Source organism: Haliotis asinina, chromosome 3, assembly GCF_037392515.1.
Source record: "Haliotis asinina isolate JCU_RB_2024 chromosome 3, JCU_Hal_asi_v2, whole genome shotgun sequence".
NCBI lineage: Eukaryota > Metazoa > Mollusca > Gastropoda > Lepetellida > Haliotidae > Haliotis > Haliotis asinina.
This window is the reverse complement of record NC_090282.1, coordinates 56,453,129-56,475,923: the sequence shown is the minus strand read 5'-3', so window position 1 is coordinate 56,475,923 and position 22,795 is coordinate 56,453,129. Positions and strand designations below refer to the sequence as shown.

The window sequence follows — 22,795 nt, the reverse complement described above, 5'->3', positions numbered from 1 at the left end:
CGCCTTTTATGGCAAACATGGGTTGCTTAAGGCTTATTCTCCCCGGGACCTTAACGTGTCCGACAGCAGAAGTACATTTGCATAACAGACTGAGACACCCAAGACACCACATACAATACAGGCAATCACAACAGATAGATTGTAAGTATATATACAACATTGACAGGCATCCTAGTGACGATATAGCATGTCCCATAGTCCCGGAGGGTGAACCTATCATAAAGAACACAGTTTATTTGTGCTTTTCCTTGTACTTCCCATTGTCGAAAGACAAATTCTCACATGGCTCAATCAGACAGTGCTGAAACCCTTATCGTGCAAAACTTTCCACTTGGCCATCCATATGCAAACGGGAACCTTGTATTTCACTGTCGACTGCATGTGAGTTCATGTGGATTCCGTTCATATGATATTCCGCTGAATCGACTAAAAATTGCTGAAACAGCAATATCCTGATTCAAATGCATTTAAGTGCAGGCCAAAGATAATCTCTCCTTTGCGTCTGTTATTCTAAAGAAAAGCACTGAGAAACGTTATGCAATCCAATACAATTGTAACGCTTCGATCGGTTTGGGGAACTGGGTCATGGACAAAGACAGACCCCCCAGATTTCCGATTTCGAAAAGGGTAAAGGTGTGATTAGTCTTTTGCTTTTTTGTTTGTTTTGGGGTTTTTTCTTGGTGCAGCACGCGTGGCTATACACGTAAGCAGTTTCAGTGCCCTGCTGTTCCACCGCTTCATCTCAAAGGGTTAAGTTGACGGGCTGTATCGTCTTTCAATGACTTTCTGTTGATGCTCAGATTGCCGACATACTATGGGTGATACCAGCCTCAGATTATGTTCCTGTAAAACAACAAACTTGTCTTGACAGATAAGGGCGGTGCACATCCAGATCCCTCACCGTGCAACTAAAGATAATATTGATGGAAAACATGGTGTCGCCACCAATCCTGCGTGTTTGTATAAGGGAGGTTTCATACTATTTTGTTAAATGACCATCAGGAACTTACGTGCAAACAATGAATTAGAACTGGGCCGAGAGAAGGTCGAAGTGGATACATGTGTAATACCACCGTTAGTATCGCGCTGACCAGTTAGCAATCAGAACTAATTCCTTTAAATCTGGAATTTGAATCTGAATTGCGCTGAATCCTGAATTCGAATCTGACAATAACACCTGCCCATTATTAAGAAACTGTCACTGCCTTTAATCGCTTATATAATACACTAGTCGATACATGTTCCTCACCACAACGAGGCACTAATGCACTGTCGGAAATAGAAAATGAAACTGTTTCCAGGTTGTTTCTCTCTATCCCTAAAATTTACCCAACTGCAAATAACATATGCCGAACTAACTCAATTCGGCCTAAATGGGCATATTCAGTGAGATGTGTAAGAGGATCCCAAGAAACGTAAGTTTACTCGCAGAATCGGGAAAAAATATGACCAGTCGCCGAAAACAACAGATCGGACTATAGATGGCAATGGGGTCGCTCAGCCAGGTATGATGATGGACCCGTGACCTCACCTGGCATGAAATGCATGCGCTGCCTGTTGCCACAAGGTGCCATCTCAGAGATACTTTGTGTTTTTTTCGTGTGTTGAATATGTCTCAAGATCGACAGGACTGGATATCATTGTTATGACATGCCATGTGCTTCCATAGTTTAATTCCCCTAAGGGATTAACGTATATATATTAGCTGATATCTCTATCCCCCTGCCCGACCCAAATAATCGTCTGCTACAACCGTCCTGGTTTTTCCTTTTAGACGACCCCTCCTACCTCCTTAATTCTGCACTAATCTCTCCTCAGTAAAGTCCTTTTTCAAGTTTCCCATCTCTCTACCACTGGAACTATAGCTAGGCCGAGCTTTGCTTAGTAGATGTTTCACACTTTCACACACCAACTACATAAACTGTAAAAATATGTTTAAAAAAGGGTTTTTTCCTATTTCCGACAGTGCTTTAAAGACGCAACATTCATGGTGTTTGCAATAAACAAGGCAACTCAGTTTTGCAATAAAAAAAGGTCAGATAAACTTCTTTCGGTTGTACAGGCGACTATGCTTGTCGTAAGAGGCGACTAACGGGATCGGGTGGTCAGGCTTGCTGACTTGGTTGACACATGTCATCGGTTCCCAATTGCGCAGATCGATGCTCATGTTGTTGATCACTGGATTGTCTGGTTCAGACTCGATTATTTTACAGACCACCGCCATATAGCTGGAATATTGCTGAGTGTGGCGTAAAACTAAACTCACTCACTCACTCACTCTTTCGGTTGTTCTAGTTTTTGCTCCACTGATGCTGTGCACATTATCTCATTGCCCAGGAGTGAGATCCCAAAGCGCCTGTTTCATAGGTTTCTGGGGGAAAACGGCTCTTTAAGTTTTGTCGTCCAGCACTCTTTTTTCAAAGAGTGGCGTTGCTATGGTTACATACTCGTGGTTCTTATCACTGTTTGCAGTTATTGTCATAATAATTACATTCCATTAGAGAACAGCCTATGTTTATTTGTATGTTCATATAGAGGTGTAATATCCGTGACATATGTGACGTCACATTTGTTTTGGGCAGTACATATTAAACACGAAGATAACGACAGAAAATGGAAATACGATCACTTACAACTGTGTTTAAAATCACACCTTGTTTTTTTCACAAAATAACGAGGGATAAAAACAAGCACGTGTTGACACATTTCTTGTTTGAAGTAATGCAGACCACTGGTAGAAATACATCGTGGGCCTCCAAAAGAGGTTTGGGTGTGTGATTATATTAGCGTTACAGATCCTTCCATTACAAAAAATGGAATAATTCAGTAAATGGAACCTAACTCGTTTTCTTCTTGTCATCTCTAAACTACACAGTTATGAGAAAGCCTGTTATTAAAATTACACACGCTTCCGGGCAAAAGAAAGTATCGTTTGAAATCTGGATTTGATCTGAAAGTCAAAATAAATCACCATCATAAAACCAATCTACGTTTAAATTGGGATTACACATTCTCAGTAAAGTACAGATTCTAGGTCTTTTGTTGTCTTGAGTCCCATCACAGATTCCAACCCACACCTTCAGCTTCAGCTCACTAAGTCAGCCGCATAATAACCTGCTCAGCCACCGCCACTTCCACGGGGTAATGTATTTTTCACATAAAATCAGTTCTTTCAGGATGTTTCACCATCAGACATGTTTATTTTCCCTTGCCCGTTGAGGCGGTGGTGTAGCCTAGTTGTTAAAACGATCTGTTCATAACGGTGAAGACAAAGGTGTCAGTCCCCACGTGGGTAGAATATGTGAAGCCCATTCTGGTCTTCCCCGCTTGATATTGCTGGACCACTGGACCACCTTACTCCCTCACCTTTCTGTCCGCCAGTTTATGTCCAGGGAAATGAAAGCCACTTGACAAAAATAACTGTCATTGAACTGGTTCTCTCATTGCTTCCTTGACTGAGAATGATAATACCTCACTGACTAATTATCTTACTTAAATTTTGTTGGTAGGATTACTTCGAACCCCAACCACATATGGACCTACGATGTACACGACAGAGGGTCGTTACCCATATGCTAAAGCCAGTTTATACATACAGTAGATACATAATCCCTGGTCTGCGTGTACTTGCCGCGCCTTAGTAACATTGATGTGTTAGCTGTGCATGTTTGGATTAAACAGCTGCACCAGATCAATAGATATTTACAGACATTAGTTCAAAAGCGTATTGTATTTCTCACCCTGTGAAATATATCGCCTCAACGATTGCACAAGACGTGTACACAAGTCACCTGAATATGTCACGTGACAGTGGTCGCTAGGGGAGATAACTCTCGTTTGTTTGGATTATTGTCAGATATGCTGTTTTGTTGTTAGATTGCAGTCTTCTATGCCTTATTGACTTCTTTTGTGCTTTATATCAGTAACAGGTTGTATTTCTGGCTTGAGGGCGTCATTGGCAGAAAGGAGGCGTTAGTGTTTATAAAGCAGTCTTATAGTGAGTGAGTGAGTGAGTGCCTTTAGCAATATTCCAGCAATATCAAGGCGGAGAACACCGGAAATGGGATTCACACAATCTACCCATGAGGGGAATCGAAACAGGGACTTCGGTGTGACGAGCGAACACTTTAACCACTTGGCTACCCCGCCGCCCCTGTCTTATGGTAAGAATGTGGGTGAGTTTAGTTTTACGTTGCTTTAAGCTATATTCCCACAGTATCACAGCGGGGGACACCAAATATCTTATAGTATAGTGGCGGAATTAAGTTTCACTAAAGTATTCATTCATTACATGAGTTTTACATGAGTACATGACCCGTATGATCCCTTGACGCATAATAAATGGCAAAATGAATTGAATCCTTGTTCGCTTCAGGATGATATTTGCCCTTTGAAAAAAAAATAATAATAATAAGTTTCATACAAAACCATGTCTGTACAAGCACTAAAATGTTTTTTGTTGAATTCAATGGTTAGTGTGAACGTTGAAAATATCATTTTACGCGTTTTTGAGATTTAAGGCCAATACCACTTTGAGGTGACTGAATGACAGCCAGCACCATTCCTCGTGTAAAGCAGCTTCCAAGTGGGTCGTTGCACACGGCGACCAGTCATGTCCCAGGGGCTCATTCAGTCGTGAGACAGATCAGGGTGTGCTAACTAAGTCTTTTGTGTTTATATGATTTGAACTGAGCAGACAGAGTCTATTTTAGGTTTCTTTCTTTTTTTATTCGAACTAATTAATATTTTGATTTAATTCAAATCGACTCATCATGTTAGATCCATATAGCCTTTAGATACGTTCCTCAAAACTGGTTCCAAATAGCAACGAGTCTGGGGAGACTTATCGTGTGAAATTACAATTATTAATTCATACTAACACTACTTCGTGAAAGTGTTTGTGGATGACTATCAACTATTACTGCGACACATGCTAGCGGAAAACTGGCCAACCAGCGGTGGTCGGTGAGAACACACGGGGTAGGGGAGATGGGGGGTAATTACATTTTACTATTATTGACAAACCTGTCTTACGGGAGTACTGCAGAATAATGTAAATACATTCAGTAGAGCATGTAAGTGTCAAAATGCTTTGTTCTTTGTACATTTGTAAATGTATAATTTATGACCATATTCTATCCTGTATACAGTATACAAGTCTTTACTGAATAGAGAATACGAATCTCCTCGCGGAATGGGGATGCTCAGTTGTACTTCATATAATATGTTACCCAGTGAGACAGCAACACTAGAACAATACTTCACATGAATGTTTAAGGGAGTGTTCGCTATTATATCGTCATCCCCTTTGTCATTTACTAGTATAGCCACGTGGACAGTAATTCGGAATCTTTAGCCTACGCTTGAAACTGGTGAGTCATGCAGGTTCGTCTGCCCCATTTATTGTAGTTCAGTGGCTGCAGGGACATTATTGAGCATATCAGAGCAAACATACAATCAAGTATAAGGCTATGTAAAAATATAGTGAAATGTTTCTCTGGCATCGGCTCGTCACTTTTATTTGTGCGCGTAACAATTCTTATTGCAGTTTAAACACAATAATTTTGACTTGTCTCGATCGTCCATTTGTCCACTGTAAGAATGAGTGTCTGTAAGAATGAGTGTGACTAAATCTACAACTCATTAACACGTGCTAAACATTCCAAACTATATTTCTGAGAGAGAAAAATGAAATTGTGTTCCTCCCTCGTCACCTTTTTTGTAGGAAATACTTAACGAAAAGTCCTACCGCCCGCGTCACTTTTGAAATAAATGTGCTCGAGAAACATTTACCTTTTTTTATTCAGCCTATGTTCAATAACCTCTCCGCTAAGTCTTGGTCTGACCAACCCTGCAGTATATCCGAGTCGTATTTATATAGTTCACCAGAAGGAAGCTTGAGTGGTGCCGATAGAAATGCCGAATTCTTTATAAATGCCTTCTTCTTAAATGTCGCCTATATGTTTTGAAATGGAAGTCCAGCATTCCGCATGTAGTTTTCACAGAAAACTTGAGAGGTTATTTGCTCTCAGTTTGGACAATTCGTCCTGCACCTCAGCGGACAGATCGAGAGGAAAATATATCTCGCGCCCGTTTTTCTTCAAATCTGTGACAAGTGTTGAAATCAACTTGGTTCTTTTCTGATATTAAAACATGCAATCAAACCATACGCATGTCCACCTGTCGCTGTTTTGTACTTCCATGGCGAAGTACCTTGTACTGATTTGTGAGCAAAGCTAATTTTAGAATATAGTTCTTAATTACAGCACTTTTCTTTATTATATAGTTCTTTTACGGACTGATTCCTTTCTTTGTTTTCGCTTGAGAATCAACCGGTAACATTTTATAAACAGGGAAAAACAGCTTCTCTCTAAATCATAGCGCTCTCGGTGGGCTATAGCAAGACTTATGAAACAGGCTTACATAGAGATACCTGTACCAATAAATTGTTTTCTGACAGCGTCGAATATGTTTCATAGAATGCATGATAAGTACATTACACAGTTCATGTAGAACCTGTATTCAGATGGTGGAGACAACTTATATGGTGTCAGAAAAAACTCTAAAGGTAAACAAAGACCTCTAAGTATACATGTGAATAAACATTAAGTCCCGAGTTTCTCGGCAGGACGATAATTGACATATTCTCTCAAGACCAAACAGAGCCGTCACGCAACACATACTTCACGATATGACAACAATCACCGAGTCCAATAAGTTTGTTCTTGTATGTCATCGGATAACGAATCTAATCGGAATTCCTGAAAAGATTCCCCACACGGTAAGGTATACTGTTACGATGTTATGAAGGAATAATTCCTCTACCGGAGTTCCCGTGCAAACTAGCAGTCATGCATTGCACTCATGCTTCACAATAGGTCCAGTTCTTATCAGGCTATTTGTTCAGGCAGGGGCCCCACATTGGTTTAAGGACTAAGTGTTCAGCTGAGTATTTTCTTGTCACTCAGCACGCCCAGGGAAATTTGGACGACTTTTATTGTTCTCACTTGTTGTGTCGTTTCTGTGTTTGTAAACAGTATTCAGTCTTAACAAAACGTTTGAGGTCACGAGTTCATAGAGGTCGCACGGTTATGTTTGATTTTTGTCGCAAAGTGTACGGAAAGGGCCACTTACATTCGTATATGTCACTTGTATATATATATATAGCTATTATATGCAGTTATAATTACTACCAGTGAGAAACTAATTCGTTTTGCTGCGTTATTTGTTCAAAATATTAAAATACATTAAATCTGAGACAAATTAATGTGAATGTCTACGTCGTCAAGTCGAGTACATGGATGGCAACTTCTTCTTTATAACACGATGTTTCTGATTTCTTTCGTCAATCACCTGAAGAAGGCTCATGAACATCGTGTTATACAATCAAGAAGAAATTTTCTTCCATGTACTCGTCTTGCAGGACTTGCTTGATTGTGTTGGTAACCTTTCTCCTGGCTCTGAACCACATTATATTCCCTTCTGCCCAGTTGTCTTCGACGCAATGCTAAAGCCCTAAGTAAAACAAGGCTAGATTTCCATCTGACTGTTGCTCATTTTCTATGTAAATTGGTTCATTTGCCTTCAGCAACCCATGATTGTCATAAGCCATAAACGGCGACTAAATGCTTGTCATAAAAGGGGACTAACGGAAACGGGTGGTAAGGCTCGCTGACTTGGTTGGTCCAGATTATTCACAGACCGCTGCCATATAGCTGGAATATTGCTGAGTGTGGCGTAAAACCAAACTCACTCACTCTACCAACAAAGCAGTCTAATCGAACGAACCCTGACTTGTTAAAATTTGAACGTCTGTCGACTAATTATATAAATGTGATAGAATAGCTAATTAAATAACTCTGTTGTAAGGAACTGGTTGATGCTTCTCCTGCCGAATGTCCGTCACCCCAGAATACCAATGTGGACATGCATGCTTTCAACTCAGTCCTGGAGCGGCAGCTATTTATACACAGTCTCTCACATGTTATTATGAGTTCATGACAAACAAGCAACAATCTTCTTGTTTTAGCCCGTGTTAGGCAATACTTGAAAATCATTATCTTAATGTGTTTACATGACTTGTGTCTCTGTGGATATACCGTCAAGGACGCTAATTCTTAGCAGCTTCCTGCATGCCTTGGTGCTGATCGAGCTCTCTGGAAATTTAGTACATCGATCGCCTCCTTTTTTGTTCTTGAAATCAACGCTACACTGCTTACGATCTGAGGCATGTTTTCATTCTCTGTTAGAGTTGTGTACTGGCAAATAAATTGTATTGCGATATATTGCGACTCAGGTGCCCTTATTGCGATATATGGGAAACTTAGGCGTTTGACCGTGAGTGAAACCAGAAACCATATCCCCTCTATTATAGTGTCTCTGGTGAAAGTAATTGTGCATGCCGATCCCGTTTTCTAAATTCTAAGTCCCTAAACATATATGTTATGGCTCTGATAACAGCAATCTCAAAATTAGGTTGCATTGTCAAGGATTCTGTATGTTAAATCAATTAACAGCATTACAACATAGCGTTGTGTCGTTAACTAACGAAGGAAAACATGTGTTGTGAGTGAAATCTCAATTCAAAACATAAAGATAATTGCAATAAACCTTTACATGTTCTTTACCCAGCATACCGGTTCTAAGGAAAAAAAAACTAGCAAGAGTTATCGTTTGAAAAGCGTATTGCGATATACCGGTATACCGGTAATAACGTGCAGTCCTGCTCTCTATGCTTTGTTTGTTGTTTACCGCCCCTCTCAGCATTAGTCAATATACCGAGGGTCTGTAGAAGTATCGAGTGAGGATCAGGCAGTCCAGTGATTGACGTCTTGAGTATCGATCCACGCAAATAGGACATGATGACATGCATCAATTAGTCAGCGGTCGGGACCGCCTGATCCCGCTTGTCATATCTTACGACAAATTAGTATAATCATTTCTGACGACAACCCATTTGCAGTTTCAAAATTTGTAAGTCACTTGGTACCTATCAGCTTCGGAGTATGTGTTCTCCTTGCTTAGGGTTTACAAATTAGAAAATAACATGGTATAGAGTTAAGGCAGCAACTGGAATCTTGACACATTATAATACAGCAGTGTATGGAACTGAAAACAAAACAGGAAGCCCTCGGGGCTATTAACTGAGAAATGTTGCTGGCCCTGTGAACCAGACCTGCAACCAGACCTGTATTAAAAAAGGAAACTGAGGTAAGTTGTTGAAATACTGTAATCAAAGAATTACGTAGAGTGAGATAAACTTAAACATATGCAAAAGCAAATTTACAAAGCACAATGTGATCGTGAACAATACATACAGACGTCGTCAAGATACCACAATTGTAAACTATTTTCAAAATATCACCCGTAGTCAATGACATGGTAAAATATATAAAAATATGAAATAAAGTTGTAAGCCCACCATGTAACTAGCAAGCAGCGGGCCGCCGAGAAGACGCTATTTCACACAATGAATATAGCCTAAATTTCGTAAAACACTACTTATATACTACTAATGGCATAAGATTGCATGCTTATTTATCAGATAAGAACAGAAAAATGACAAACAAATAAAAAATTAAATGTGTAGTAGATCGATAACAGTAGTGACAATATGTCATATGAAGTAATTTTTTTAAGTTTAACATGACAGCAAAAATTCCATGTTTTACACAAATAAAACAAATACGCCATGTCATCTGAATAAACAATAATTAAAATAACCTGTCTCCTTGGTTAACTTGTGGATTTCGCATACCAAACACCCTTAGAACTCAATGTTCCTATACTCTTACAAGTATCTAAAGTCACGTGACAGTCCAACCCAAGAGTGCTTCCGCTAGTGTTGAAAGTAAATAATTAAAACTTACTAGAAACAAAACATAAATATTTGTTTGAATGCATAATCGAAACTGTATTGAGATCAGTGTCAGTCAAAGCAGAGACTACCATTGGACTGTCGGCCATAATGTCGTGTCTCTACTAGTTCCACTTACCATATCAAAACCTGTGTTCTGGAATTCATTTTTGCATTTCATAAACCATTCAAGCAAAACCTTTGGATTCATTATTGTTCAGTATTTTGCATTATCCTGTTAAATTTCTCTCAGAATACTATCTATTTCATCTGTCAATATAGTCCCAGTGACCAAATATGTGTCCTTACTGTTACATGACAACTCAGATGATTTCTTGTAACAAGTGTGACAAATCACTGAAATTTCATTCATGAAATAATTATTTCCCCGGGATCAAAAGACACTTTCTTCTCGTGGCATGCAATAAATGGAAAGTCACGAGTGCACACACAAGAATATACCGTACAGGTTTCATTTCGAACCCAGTAACAATAGTAAGTGAGTGAGTGAGTATGGGTTTACGTCGCTTTTACCAATATCCCAGCAATATCACGGCGAGGGGCACCAGAAATGGCTTCACACACTGTACCTATGTGGGGGGAAGAACACGGGTCTTCGGCATAACGCGCGAACGATTTAACCACTAGTCTACTTTGTCACAGCAACAATAGTAACATTTACAACATAAGATATAAAAATGACCTTCTTTGTAAATATTTCTCCCAAAAGTTTAGTAGTTGAACCAGGTTGTTAGGAAAACATCATTTAATCCAAACATATTACAGAGGAGACAAATAACTATGTCACAAACATAACAATAAAAATTCCTAGAAAATATGTGAATATATCTTACACCTATTTCAGCTGCTCTTTATGGAATGTCTGACAGAAAACTGTTGCAAGATTGCTACTCTTTATAGAATGTCTGACAGAAAATTGTTGCGAGATTGGAACTGAATGTTATGAAGACGATTGGGCAGGTCCTTTTTTGAGGCACTTTACATTATGATTTATTGGGTTTTTTAATAAGGCATTGTGTTAATTATGGGACAAAAATCATGTGCTTGCGTGTCAGCAGTGTATGAAACGTGGTTCGTCCGACAGTCCGATATTTCTGATGGTCTAAATTTACAAGGGAGAACAGATAACATGTTCCACACATGTATGTAAATTCACCACATACGATCTATTTTTCAAATTGAGCCTTACATTTAGACTTGACCATTACTGTTTGAACATTGCAGTATCGTCCCTCTGCGCTGACATATATTATCTCGAAAACATCGACATCTATCCATCGGATAGTAATGATAAGCGGTGCTTTTGTCAATTATGGCCCTTGCTGTTCTTCAACTACCAATATCATTGTAGGGTAGAGTGTAAGTGTTAGGAGAGTGTTGTAATGTTTAAACTTGTTCTGTGACAGAAGGAGAATAGCCCTGCTCATTACTGTCACAATATACAAAATGTCTGGTGTCACCGAAGGACTTCTGGACGGTCAAACTTGCGCATTTCGACGCCGGTAATGATTTATTGTCTCGACGTAAAGTTAATTAACACTCAGTAACATGGTCACATTCCTTCTTGGGGAATTGGATGTTTATTAGTCGTTTCCATCGATTTACATGTTGGGCAATTAGAGGTGTTCAAAGTGAGTTTCAGCGAGTGTCCCCAATGTTCTCATCTGCGCTTATAGACGGACAGAAGGATGCGACATGATTGAGAGTCAGTTTTGGTGATTGTTAATGAGAATGCGACGATTGTTCGCCATTTCCATCACCTAATCTGGCATGTGAACGTTGAAACATGAGCCCCAGTATATTCCTGTATCAATAGTTTTTAAATGAATGAGCTGGGGTTTGCGCCGCGTAGATACCCATTGGCCTTACACACTGTGCCATGTGGGGAATCGAACCCTGGAGTAACCAGCGAACGCTTTATCCACCCCTAAAACTCTTCAGACCGTTGCTGTTTGGGATATTGTGAGCAATAGGGGGTTGTTGCATTTCAATATGTATATATGTATGTACGAGGCGGCGGGATAGCATAGTGGTTGAGGCGTTCGCTTGTCACGCCAAAGACCGGGTCCTATTCTGTACATGTGTACCATGTGTGAAGCCCGTTTCGGGGGTCTGCTGTCGTGATATTGCTAAAAGGGACGTAAAACCATACTCACTCACTTACTATACAGACATGTAGTAGTTGCATCCCCGATTGCAGAAGCCCACATTTTTCTCGTTGATTGCCTCAATGTGTCATTATTATTCATGGATTAAGTCTTTATCCAGGAGGCAGGCATTTTAATGTGTATGCTTCGTGATTTGCAGTTAAAATAAAAGCGTCTTTCCATGTTTCGTGCATCTCATTTGCGTGCTTTGACCACACAAATCCATGCGCTACGAAGCTGCAACGTTTACCCCCTGACCTACAATGAACTCGTCCGCGTGACGTCACCTCCTGCTAACTTCGAACTGCGGAAACTTCGTCAAGAGTTGAAGCGAGTTGGTGACACAACCGCATTAAAAGTTAAGATAACTTTCCTATAGATCTTGGATTATTCATGACAAAAAAGTAAGTATAAAGCGTTGTCTATATTTTAAAGACTTTCAAGTAGTGTATATTGAATGTGAAAAACGGGAATGTCGATTGTGGGACGTGTACGAGAGAGTTTGAGAGTGGCCACTGAAGGCTGTGGTCTGTCGCCGATATTTCTGTCAGCGACAATCTTACGACGTGAATGGCAAGCATTTGTACAATTACTTCACGCTGTTTCTGTAAGGAAATACCATTTGCGTAGTGTCGTTAAATGTTTCTTTATTTCCGGATGTAAGTTTATTACGGACTTGTTAAGCACAGCCTAGTCAAGCGTTATTGAACTTATCCCATGTTACATGGTGTGTGACGACGATCACTCCCACCTCCAGCCTGTAGACAACATGTGGGTATTTGTATCGATTGTGTTACAATTTGAATATCGGCTGGCTCTTTGATAACGATATCATCAGGTCAGCAATGTGTTTAAGATGTTGCGAAAGCCTCAAACTGTTACATTGTAATGTAATTTGGTTGAGTGACTGTTGTCACAAGACATACTTGTGACGTCAATAAGTGATAGATTACACAAGTATAATGAGACGTGATGATCAGAATTATTTTATGCTATTCCTACTCACATTTTTAACATAGCCCAAACGCCAGATCCTATATCCTATTTTTAAGGGACACCTCCACTGGAAATGGCTCCTAAGATTATCCAGGGCTCATATAAAATGACTTCATGAACCGTAATGCAATGTGCTGTTGTAATAATGATGTGTTTACTGTGTAGATTACAGTGTCCAATTACTACCCTCACACCCATATCATGAATCAAATTTTATTAATATGATTATATTAAGCAAGACCACTTGTACAAAGAAAAGAAAGATGACTTGTTTTTTTATGCTGAAGCTGAAAGATTTCGCTCAACTCTGTTAAGTGCTCAAGTTGAGGAAATTTGTCAAGTAAGCATGGTAAGTATTAATGGATGGAAGTTTGTTATGCACTATATATAGCCTTTCCTCCCTGAGTGTTTATTTTCAAGAGCTGTTAAGCATGGTAGTCTTTCAACAAATAAATATGTTAATTGTTTTGTTTTGTGACACTGAGGAAAATATAAGAATGATTGCAAGTGTTTCATTGATTCTTTTCAAAGAGTGACCATGTTTATGTACAATGAATAATGGGGCATCAAGATCTTGTGAATTAAGGGGTGAAACTCAAATGAACCTTATATAAAACTATATTGTATATTTCAAGAATATAGTGTTCCAGGGCGACCCCTCGCCCATCCTAGGTCAGTTTCATTAACATGGCTGCTTTGGGAAAGTTTAAAGGGGAGAAACTACATATTGGTGAAATCAGTTTAGTTTTGAAGAAAATAATTACATTGCCTGGACTGTCAAGACTGATATCAGTTAATGAGTATTAGAGCTGCTTCACTGTGGCATCAAAGAGTGTAGTAAAGTGTGTGAATTGTGTATATGAGCATCCCAGAGTACACAAGATAATGACATGTACATGACTGCAAGGATCAGTGCCTGTTGTACATATGGACAGCTTAATTCAGTGTAGGGAAGCCTTGTGATATTGGTGTTTGGTTGTCACATTGAAGACCCAGGTTTGATTCCATGCATGGGTACAATGTGTAAAGCCCATTTTTGGTGTACATTGAAGTCCTAATACTGCTGGAATATGGCTGAAAGCTGGTAAACCATACTCATTTCACTCACTCACTCACTCAAAATAAAGACAGGTAGCAGTTGAACCCCCTATTGTAGAACCCCACATTTTTGTCATTGATTGCGTCAATTTGTCATATATCTAAAAGCAGCTTACAACTAAACTCACTCACTCACTTAGTTTGTGCTATCTGCACACAATATGAATTTCTAACAGAAAGTCTACAGGTCCCCTAGATTCCATGTGTACATGAACCAGATATAGTTTTACAGACAGTAATTTTATTCCAGGTTGATAACCTGTTTCTATTTTCATGGAATATCTGTGGGTACAACAGAGACTCTCCTCTCATCCTTGATGTATGTTATAGGAAGGATCAATTTCCAGAGTTTCATAATGTGACTTGTTAACTGAAGTGTGCCTTTACCTTTACATTGATATGGCCAGGTATGACATGGCTAAATGAGAGTTAGTGTCACAGAAGGTTTTAATCATAGATGTTTTTTTCAGGGTAAATATAAGCTTGGCCTTGGGTAGCTTGAAACACTGTACAGTGAAACTGGAATGTTAATAGCTCTATCTAATGGCTCAGAGAGACCCAGCTATTTAGCCAGTGATCAATACCTTGAAGTGATCAGACAGTGATAAGAAGCCTCCTGTTTTGGAATTTGTAGAAAGGTGGCGCTGAACTAGTGGATATGCCTTTTATTTCATGGAGACCTAGTCTCATACTGCCCCTGAAGTTAATACATCCAAGAAAGCCCTTGCAAGTCTAGAAAATGTGGCAAGTCTAGATTTCCACAGCTTCAAGACAAGAAAGAAGTCTCAGGGCGCCTTTTCATACTATTTTATTCTTTTTGCTATGAGTTGTTTAATACGAGTTACTTGAATATTAATGTCATATGAGTGAATGATGAGGTGAATGTGTCATTCTAGCCGATATCTTTCTTGATACACACTTAGTATCCATACCTAGTCACAGTTTTGCTCCACTGAATACATCAGGATGCCTTGTCACATCGACACAAGCATCAGATACAGCAGCTAATTTTGTCATGTTTTCATGGCCTCTTTGTACACAGAGATCTTCCAGCTTCCCCGATGAATTTCCTGTTTCAGGAGATGACCTAGTTAACAGCCTGAGTTTAAGTATGTCACTTGATAATTTCTCCTAAACAGCCATTATTCTCATGTTGCTGATAACTAGATTCCCATGTATGCTAGTGATGGGATGTGCACACCAAACTGATTATTGTGTACTGGCTGAACCCAGGCTGTTCTGGGTGCATAGGCTCTGTAAGTGGGGTAGAAATGTAAGTCATGTTCTGTAGTCCTCCTATCATGTGAAACACTCAGTTCCTATTGTGTTTTAAAATGGTTTTGAAACATCCTGTTTGTAGAAGCTGGACATTAATTGGAAATGAATTTGGTCATGAATGGTCTCTTTTGAAATAAGATCTGGTCTTCATAGAGATGATCAATGTACATGTAATTTTACTGAGACACCTTTCCACTACTGCTATAAATTTATGGTAGCCTTGTGAACACATCATATTGAAGATATAATTTCCTATATGGTATGACTGGTCACACCAATTCTTGATGTCACCTCAGTGATGTGACTGAGATATTGCTGGCGAAAAAAGGACTCTACATCAGTGTTAATGAGCAATTTCGTGCAAGCCTGGGCTAAGTGAGTGCAAGCCTGACCTAATTTGTGTAACATGAGTGGTATTCTGGACCTTAGGGCCAGCCAATTTAAATGAGTGTACATTTCATTTCATCACTGATCAGTTAAGTAACCAGTTCTTGTTAATTCACATCTCTGATGACTTACTGAGCATAGTTATCTCCCGTGGTTAGGTGACTTCATTTGACAATATTGGCACTGAAGTTGACATTTTGCTATCTTTCACTTGTCGTGCACAGCACCCAGGTGTGATTCCCAACATGGGCAGAATGTTTAAAGCTCATTTCTGGTATCCCCTGTTGTGATATTGCTGGAATATTGCCTAAACTCACTACTGTACCTATTTGTTGCACAGGAACTCATACTGACTGATGCTGACGGAGACCTATGCTGCATGCCTATGTTTTTTTTAGTGGCCATTAATTATCATTTCAGTACAAGGATAAATCATTGTTGGTATTATTATTAATTTGAACATATTTAATTCTCAAGAAAAAGAAAAGGACTGTGCACAAGTTATGACAACTTTGAGTGCCCATCTCCCTTAGTCAGTATGGTGTCACATATTTACTGAGATAGATAAGGACATCTTTATGGCTTCCTTATTCGGATGATGCGAATACAGTAAGAAGTTAATTGGGAAATACAGTAACTATTTGAGGACACAGGATTACATGTAGAAGAGTGTGACAATAGAATATGTGATGTAAAAGCTAGTGGGATGTACAGAGCTGGAGACGTAGGACAGCTAGTGCTAAGAGTCATGGTTATGACCCATACTCTTGGCTCAGTCACTGGACCACCCTACTACAAGATCATGGTAGATGACTGATATGTGGCACAGTAAAGGTATGAAGGTATATAGAACCACAAACCAACTCCTTGTTCTTAAAAAACAAATTTATAACTGGTACAGTTCAGGGGACCCTTTCATGTAAAACTAACATATTTGTCAATCAAGTGACTGACTTGATGAAGATGTCAGAGGCTACACTGAAATCTCACAGAAATTCTGATAAACTAGTTTTTAACTCACAAGAATGTGATTGTGTACATGAATCAGATATTGTTTTACAGACAGTAATTTCATGTCAGGTTGATAACCTGTTTCTATTTTCATGGAATGTCTGTGGGTACAACAGAGACTCTCCTCTCATCCTTTATGTATTTTATAGAAGGAACACTTCCCAGGTTTTCATAATGTGACTTGCTAACTGAAGTGTGCCTGTACCTGTACAATGATATGGCCAGGTATGACATGGCTAAATGAGATTTAGTGTCACAGAAATTTTTACTCATAGATGGGTTTTGTTGTTTAAGGGTAAATAGAACCCAGGCCTTTGGCAATAAGGAGAAAAGTCACAGAAATTCTAATAAACAAGTTTTTATCTCACAAGAATGTGACTTTGTTGATCTGGCCAATATCTAGTGCCACTCAAAGGAGAGACCAAAAGTATGTTTTTGTAGTTGTATGATGACAGACCAGGACAGACAGAATTTCTTTGGCTCAGGATTTTCTTCATCAGTGATTATTTTGTCCTCCTTAATTAGTGATTATTTTGTCTGTGAAGGAAAGGCATGCAGTTGAAGAGAACCCAGTCATGGATGCTGCAGAATGTTAAGTCTGTTCACAGAATTTATTTTGACAGTATTATTCAGATAGTATCAAACAGGATCACCCTCAACTGTCCTTGATAACTTGGCTTCACCAATTCAGCGATGAGTTCAAGATGTTTGTGTTAAACACTCTTGTTTTTAATTTAACAACTGACAGTTTACATCAGACTGGGCGAAATCTGCTGTTTCTTTTCAACTCACATCATGTTCATGTATACAGAAGGTAGTGTGTTAATGGAAGCCAAGTTTTCAGATACTTTCCTAATGGTTCTAGTCATGGGAAATGTGGATCATCAAGACGTTTTTGGTTTGTCGTTTTTGAAGAATTACCATCAATTTGGCACTTCCATGTTACGGTAGTGTTTTTGTAAGATAGGGAGAAATTGGTGTTTATGATCAACACAAGATATTGGCTAAATCATGTAGATACTGATGGATTACAGCTGATGGATAGTTCCAGGGCCAAGTTGTCCCGGGCTAATCTTTGTGCCCATTTGTTCTCTGCTGAGTCTGCAATGTCTCAATTAGCATAACATGCTCCGTAATGTTTCACTTAGATGCAGAAATACCTGCAATAGTGCTGCAGGCATCTGTTACACATCAGCATGTTAGGGGATGATTTATTGGAACAACATTAGCTTGGGAAAGTTAAAGAAAATGTTTGGATGTCATACTGTTTATCTCACAGAAAACAGTAGTTTGATTCACAACTTCAATATCAACTCTCTGTTCAGCAACATTGTCTGTTTGTCTTCTAAAGTATATTCTGAAATGATAGTAGAAAGCGAAAATGATTAGCTTCTTTTCTATTGTAACACGTCAAATGTGAATTAAAAAGCTGTCAAGGATAGGTTTATGGTTGATACTGGGAAAAAAGATGGTATGAAGTGTGATCTTGATGGTGGTAGTCCATGAGATCTGATGACAGTTGTTTCAATAAAATTGTTACGTGTTTGAATAATGTTTTTAAGATCACCTGAACCTTGATAGTGAATGAAATGTTGGTCGTGCTATCACTCATTGGTTTTCTTGTGCAGATATGATTGTTTTTAGGGACTATTGAACAGCCTTCTCTCCTACCTAGCACTGTACAAGGCCATTTATTTACATAATGCATAACAGTGATAAAGTGATAGTGAGACGTCTTATCATGTGTAGCAATTATGGCTCTTCAGTCTTATAGCTTATGAGACATGCCCAAGGCTCTGCTGATGAAATCTATGCCCTGATACAGATCTACATCTCAAGTACTTGTAATAGTGAATACAGTATTGTGATCAACAAGTTTTACACAATGAGATGTTTCTGTTTTGGGTTTTGGTCTCAAGAGACAAAAGTGAATCCAAAAGATATGGTGTAAGACATAAACGAAAACTGAACATGTCTGAGCCAGCCAATGCCACTGTAAGACTCCCTCCCAGGTTTTGAATGCACTTTGTTTCAATAAGAGCCGCTAAGTAGAACTAGAATGGTTTCAGTCCTGCAGGGGTTTCAGTGCAAGTTGCTGATAAACAATAACACTTAGGCACAGGAACATGTGGAAGTACTTGGTTTGTGAGTCAAACTGTACAAATTGTCCTAAATGGTGGAAAAAACAATATTTTTGTCAAGAATTCAAAAATTTCAATTTCATTATTTATTGTACTCATGACAATCTTTTCAACATTATAAATTTGTTTGACAATACATCAATTCGTGTGTAAACAATACCTTTAAACAGAATGGAATATTTGGCAAAATCCTGTGTAGAACAGTTGCTTGAGGTAAGTGGCTGCATTTATACAAGTGATTCTAAACTTTTACTGGGTAGTATGTTTAGCCTGATTACCTTGTGTAGATAAAGTAATTATGCCTAGGGCTTACAACATTATATGAAAATAAACAGGTTATTGAGAGATGGATCCCTGTTGCATGTTATTATGGAACCATGTAGTCACTTAATATCTCCTCAAGCCGAGAAACAGATGAGCATTGCCTGTTGGAGCTGAGAAGGGGGATGTGAAAAAGATGGATGTGAATGTTTTATCATATCATCTGGAGTCTGTATGAGAGACAATGGTCTCTGTTGATATCACAACATCATAGTGTTGAGAACCCATGAATGTCGACATGAATGAATGAAAGACAGAGATCTTTTCATGGGAAACTTGAGTCTTGGGCAAGTCTTTCCGCTGTGAGATGTGAAACAGTTGTTATGGGAGGGTTCAGCCTGTTCACCTAAAGAGACTTTTTCTGTTTTCATAGGACTTTTTCATCCTCGAGAGGATAATATATCTATTTAGCAGTCGTGGAGATCAGATTGATCTGGTTGTCAACTGCAGCTGATTATGTTCACAGCTTAGCGGTAGACTTTGTGACCTGAATCTGTGAACACAAATGGATCGTGTGTACCATGTTTGAGGTAAGAATCATGTAACCAGGATTAACTGTATACATACTACTTCCTTGTTTTCCCATTTGCTTCATGGGGGTGTAATTCAAGTAGTGTCTGAATACTCACAGTATGCACTGTAGTGGTTGGTCCGATTAATGGAAGTAATTGAAGATTGGTAGCAATGACAAAATGACCAAGCAATTGATCATGTTTTCTCTTAATCGAAAACAAAAGAAGTTTGGACCGCTTGTTTGCAGTAACAATATTTTTCATCAGGTTGGTTTTGTCTGTTACATTTAACTAGCACCACAAGCTTGTTCCAAGTCTATCTTAAAGACTCCAGGAAATATATGTTCCTACCATACTGGTCATCCAAAAGACCCACATGCTTTATTCGTTATTATTTTTTGCATTAACAAACATAACCAGGAAAATTTGAAAAATGATGCTAATCAATTATTTTTGATGATTAATCGGTTGTAATGAACCAATCATCAATTATGAGATTTATATGAATTCCCAACTCTAATTCACAGGTGTAATACCTACATGGCTGATCAGTTTGTAAAACACCAGGATCTATGAAGTTTAGGAAGCAGATAACACTCTGTTTCCTCTGCCCCAGCCTTTAGTAGCCAAGGGAATCACTGTTTCATTGAATACTAGGAAACTTCCTTTGACATGATCAACCTTTGTAATAACAACTCAAACATGTGAGGGAAACTGTATTTACACACCAAATATGACTGCAGATTTAGAGCACATTTTTCATATAGAAAGTTTGAGAGTTTGAATGTGATCCATGTTTTGATCCAAAGAATATTTATTCCCAGACATTCATTGCCTCTTACAAGTGCTGCGACATATCTATCTCTCTGGTGGAGTGGTTTACACAGATCTAGAGTTCCTCTAACTGCTAACATTTCATGTACAGCCTGCCAAGTATTTGTTCAATTTTTTTATTGTGACTTATGTTTCAGTATAACTTGTCACAAGTGCAAATAACAATGTATGTTAATATTTCTGTGCCGGTGTCTTGTATCCACTGGACAATCAAGGCAGTTACCATGGTATGTACTATGTATGACTTTGGAGGTCTCTTGCATCCAGTCACAACTGGTGTGTACAGGACACCAACTTTCATGTGTAGTATGTCCCTGAATCTGTACAGGATGTAGCATGAAATATTGGATTATAAGGACAGTTAGTCTGCTATAAATCCTACTCATGACATGCTGTAAATTTACATTTTGAGCTAGTAAAAACATTTGTAAAGTGACAACTGTTAGAGGCCCTGAGGCGCTCTTGCCAGCTGTTTTCCATAACGTGTGCATGGAGGCTGTGGACGATGCTGTCAACACAAGCTCTCCTCCCATCACAGTGCACAAGGGGCCTAGCTGGCAAATAAGGATGGGGTGACTGGGTCTTTAAGATGAAATCAGTTTTCAACTCCTGATTGTCTTGATGTAAGTATGCATACACATGTACATCTTTTCATTGTGTACTGTGGAGACTTATTAGGGAATTATTAGGTGAACAGCTTGGGAGGTAATTTGCATATTGCCCTGATTGTGTCATGAAATGTAGTTTGTTTTGAGCAGTTGTCCCAACTGCAGCTGCATGTAGTTGCCTCTGACTGCTGTGTGTTTGTTGTGGCAGGGCGGGGATCCTGGAGCCTTCATCATCAATCAACTGGTTAACTTGCCCTGACTCAACTTTTGCAATAGTTAAAGTCACTGTTAACATGGATTCTTAATGATTTTGTTAATGGCTCAGTTGAAATAGTCAGGTTTCTACATGTTGTTGGCAGGTTGAAATTCAGGTGACATACTTTCACTTTCATCTTTTTTCTTTATTTGTATATTTCATTGAGGAATCGACAACCAGCCTTCAGAACTACATAGATATTATAACACTGTATCTCATCCACTTTGTATGATAAGGTCTTGTGAAGAAGTTGTATCATCTTCCAAATTCAACTTATTATCTTACAATATAACAAACATGGTTGTGTAATGCAACTTGCAAGTAAATGCCTTAATTTGTGTAAGTAATTATCATGATTGTTTAATGTCTTCTTTCCCATTACTGTGTCTGCAGTAAGAAGTAAACTGTTCATACAGTAACTGGAGCTGGTTGTGGAAAAACTAGTTACTACTAAGTGTTTCCAGATGTTGTGTGAGGACGACATGAGGTAGTTTCAGGGACAAGCACAACTGTGGATCAAGGAATCAAAGACATGGATGGCCCTGCTTCCTAATCAGTAGAACGCTTAGCTGATAACTTGTCAGAACACGTGTACCTCAGACAGGGGAAGAGGAGGAACGTAACTTGCACACTTGGTGAATCAGTCACACACCATGTACATGTCATGGATGACTTCCTGTAGGTTACTGAGGTCAGTGGTCAAGGTTTTGTCAGTCATAAGGACAAGCCCACCAATACTTCATCATGCTTTTCTTATCTGTTGGTGGTAACTCAAAGTCAACTGAGATATTGGTTTTTTTTAATCACTTTATTGTTTTTTCACCAATGCATGTTTTACAAAAAATGGACAGTTCATAGTTCAATTCACATGGTATCTAAATGAAATTGATATGCCAGTTCAGTAACTAATGGTTATGGCTTTTACAGAAAATGTATTGTTCAGGTAAATAGATGCTCACATATTGACCAGTATTTTGAATTTGGTGTTAAGGATCAGACATATTTGCCTGTATGATATGTATTGGTTATGTCTCTTTTGATGTATTGGAAATGTGGTGATCATTTTGAGAGTTTACATTTAAAAATACTGAGTTTATTGGTATTTATAATCAGATTTGCAACGCCATTTCACTTTTCATAATAGCCAAACAGGATATGTTTGGTGAAATCTAGTTCTATTCCTGTTTTTTCTTCAATCCATTCTTCTAGTTCTCTCCAGATATAGCTTTTGTACATTTGCAAAACAGGTCCGCTTTGCATATGTCACATTTATTATTGTTCGTATGTTTCATTTTATGTAGGAGGTGGTTCATGGGTTTTATTTAGTAT

The 22,795-nt window shown here is 38.7% G+C and overlaps 1 protein-coding gene across 2 annotated transcripts in view; it reads left to right on the top strand.

The window, feature by feature from the left end:
* Window positions 1–12,316: 12,316 nt before the first annotated feature.
* The window catches only part of LOC137278217 (tumor necrosis factor alpha-induced protein 8-like), a 39,428-nt gene continuing 28,949 nt past the window's right edge, over window positions 12,317–22,795 (top strand). Inside the window, exon 1 of one of the 2 annotated variants that reach the window (XM_067810432.1) lies at window positions 12,317–12,428. The gene's annotated coding sequence lies outside the window, so the exon portion shown is untranslated. Of the gene's footprint in view, window positions 12,429–21,142; window positions 21,226–22,795 lie in introns of those variants that run through there. The other variant, XM_067810433.1, reaches the window with a different exon arrangement.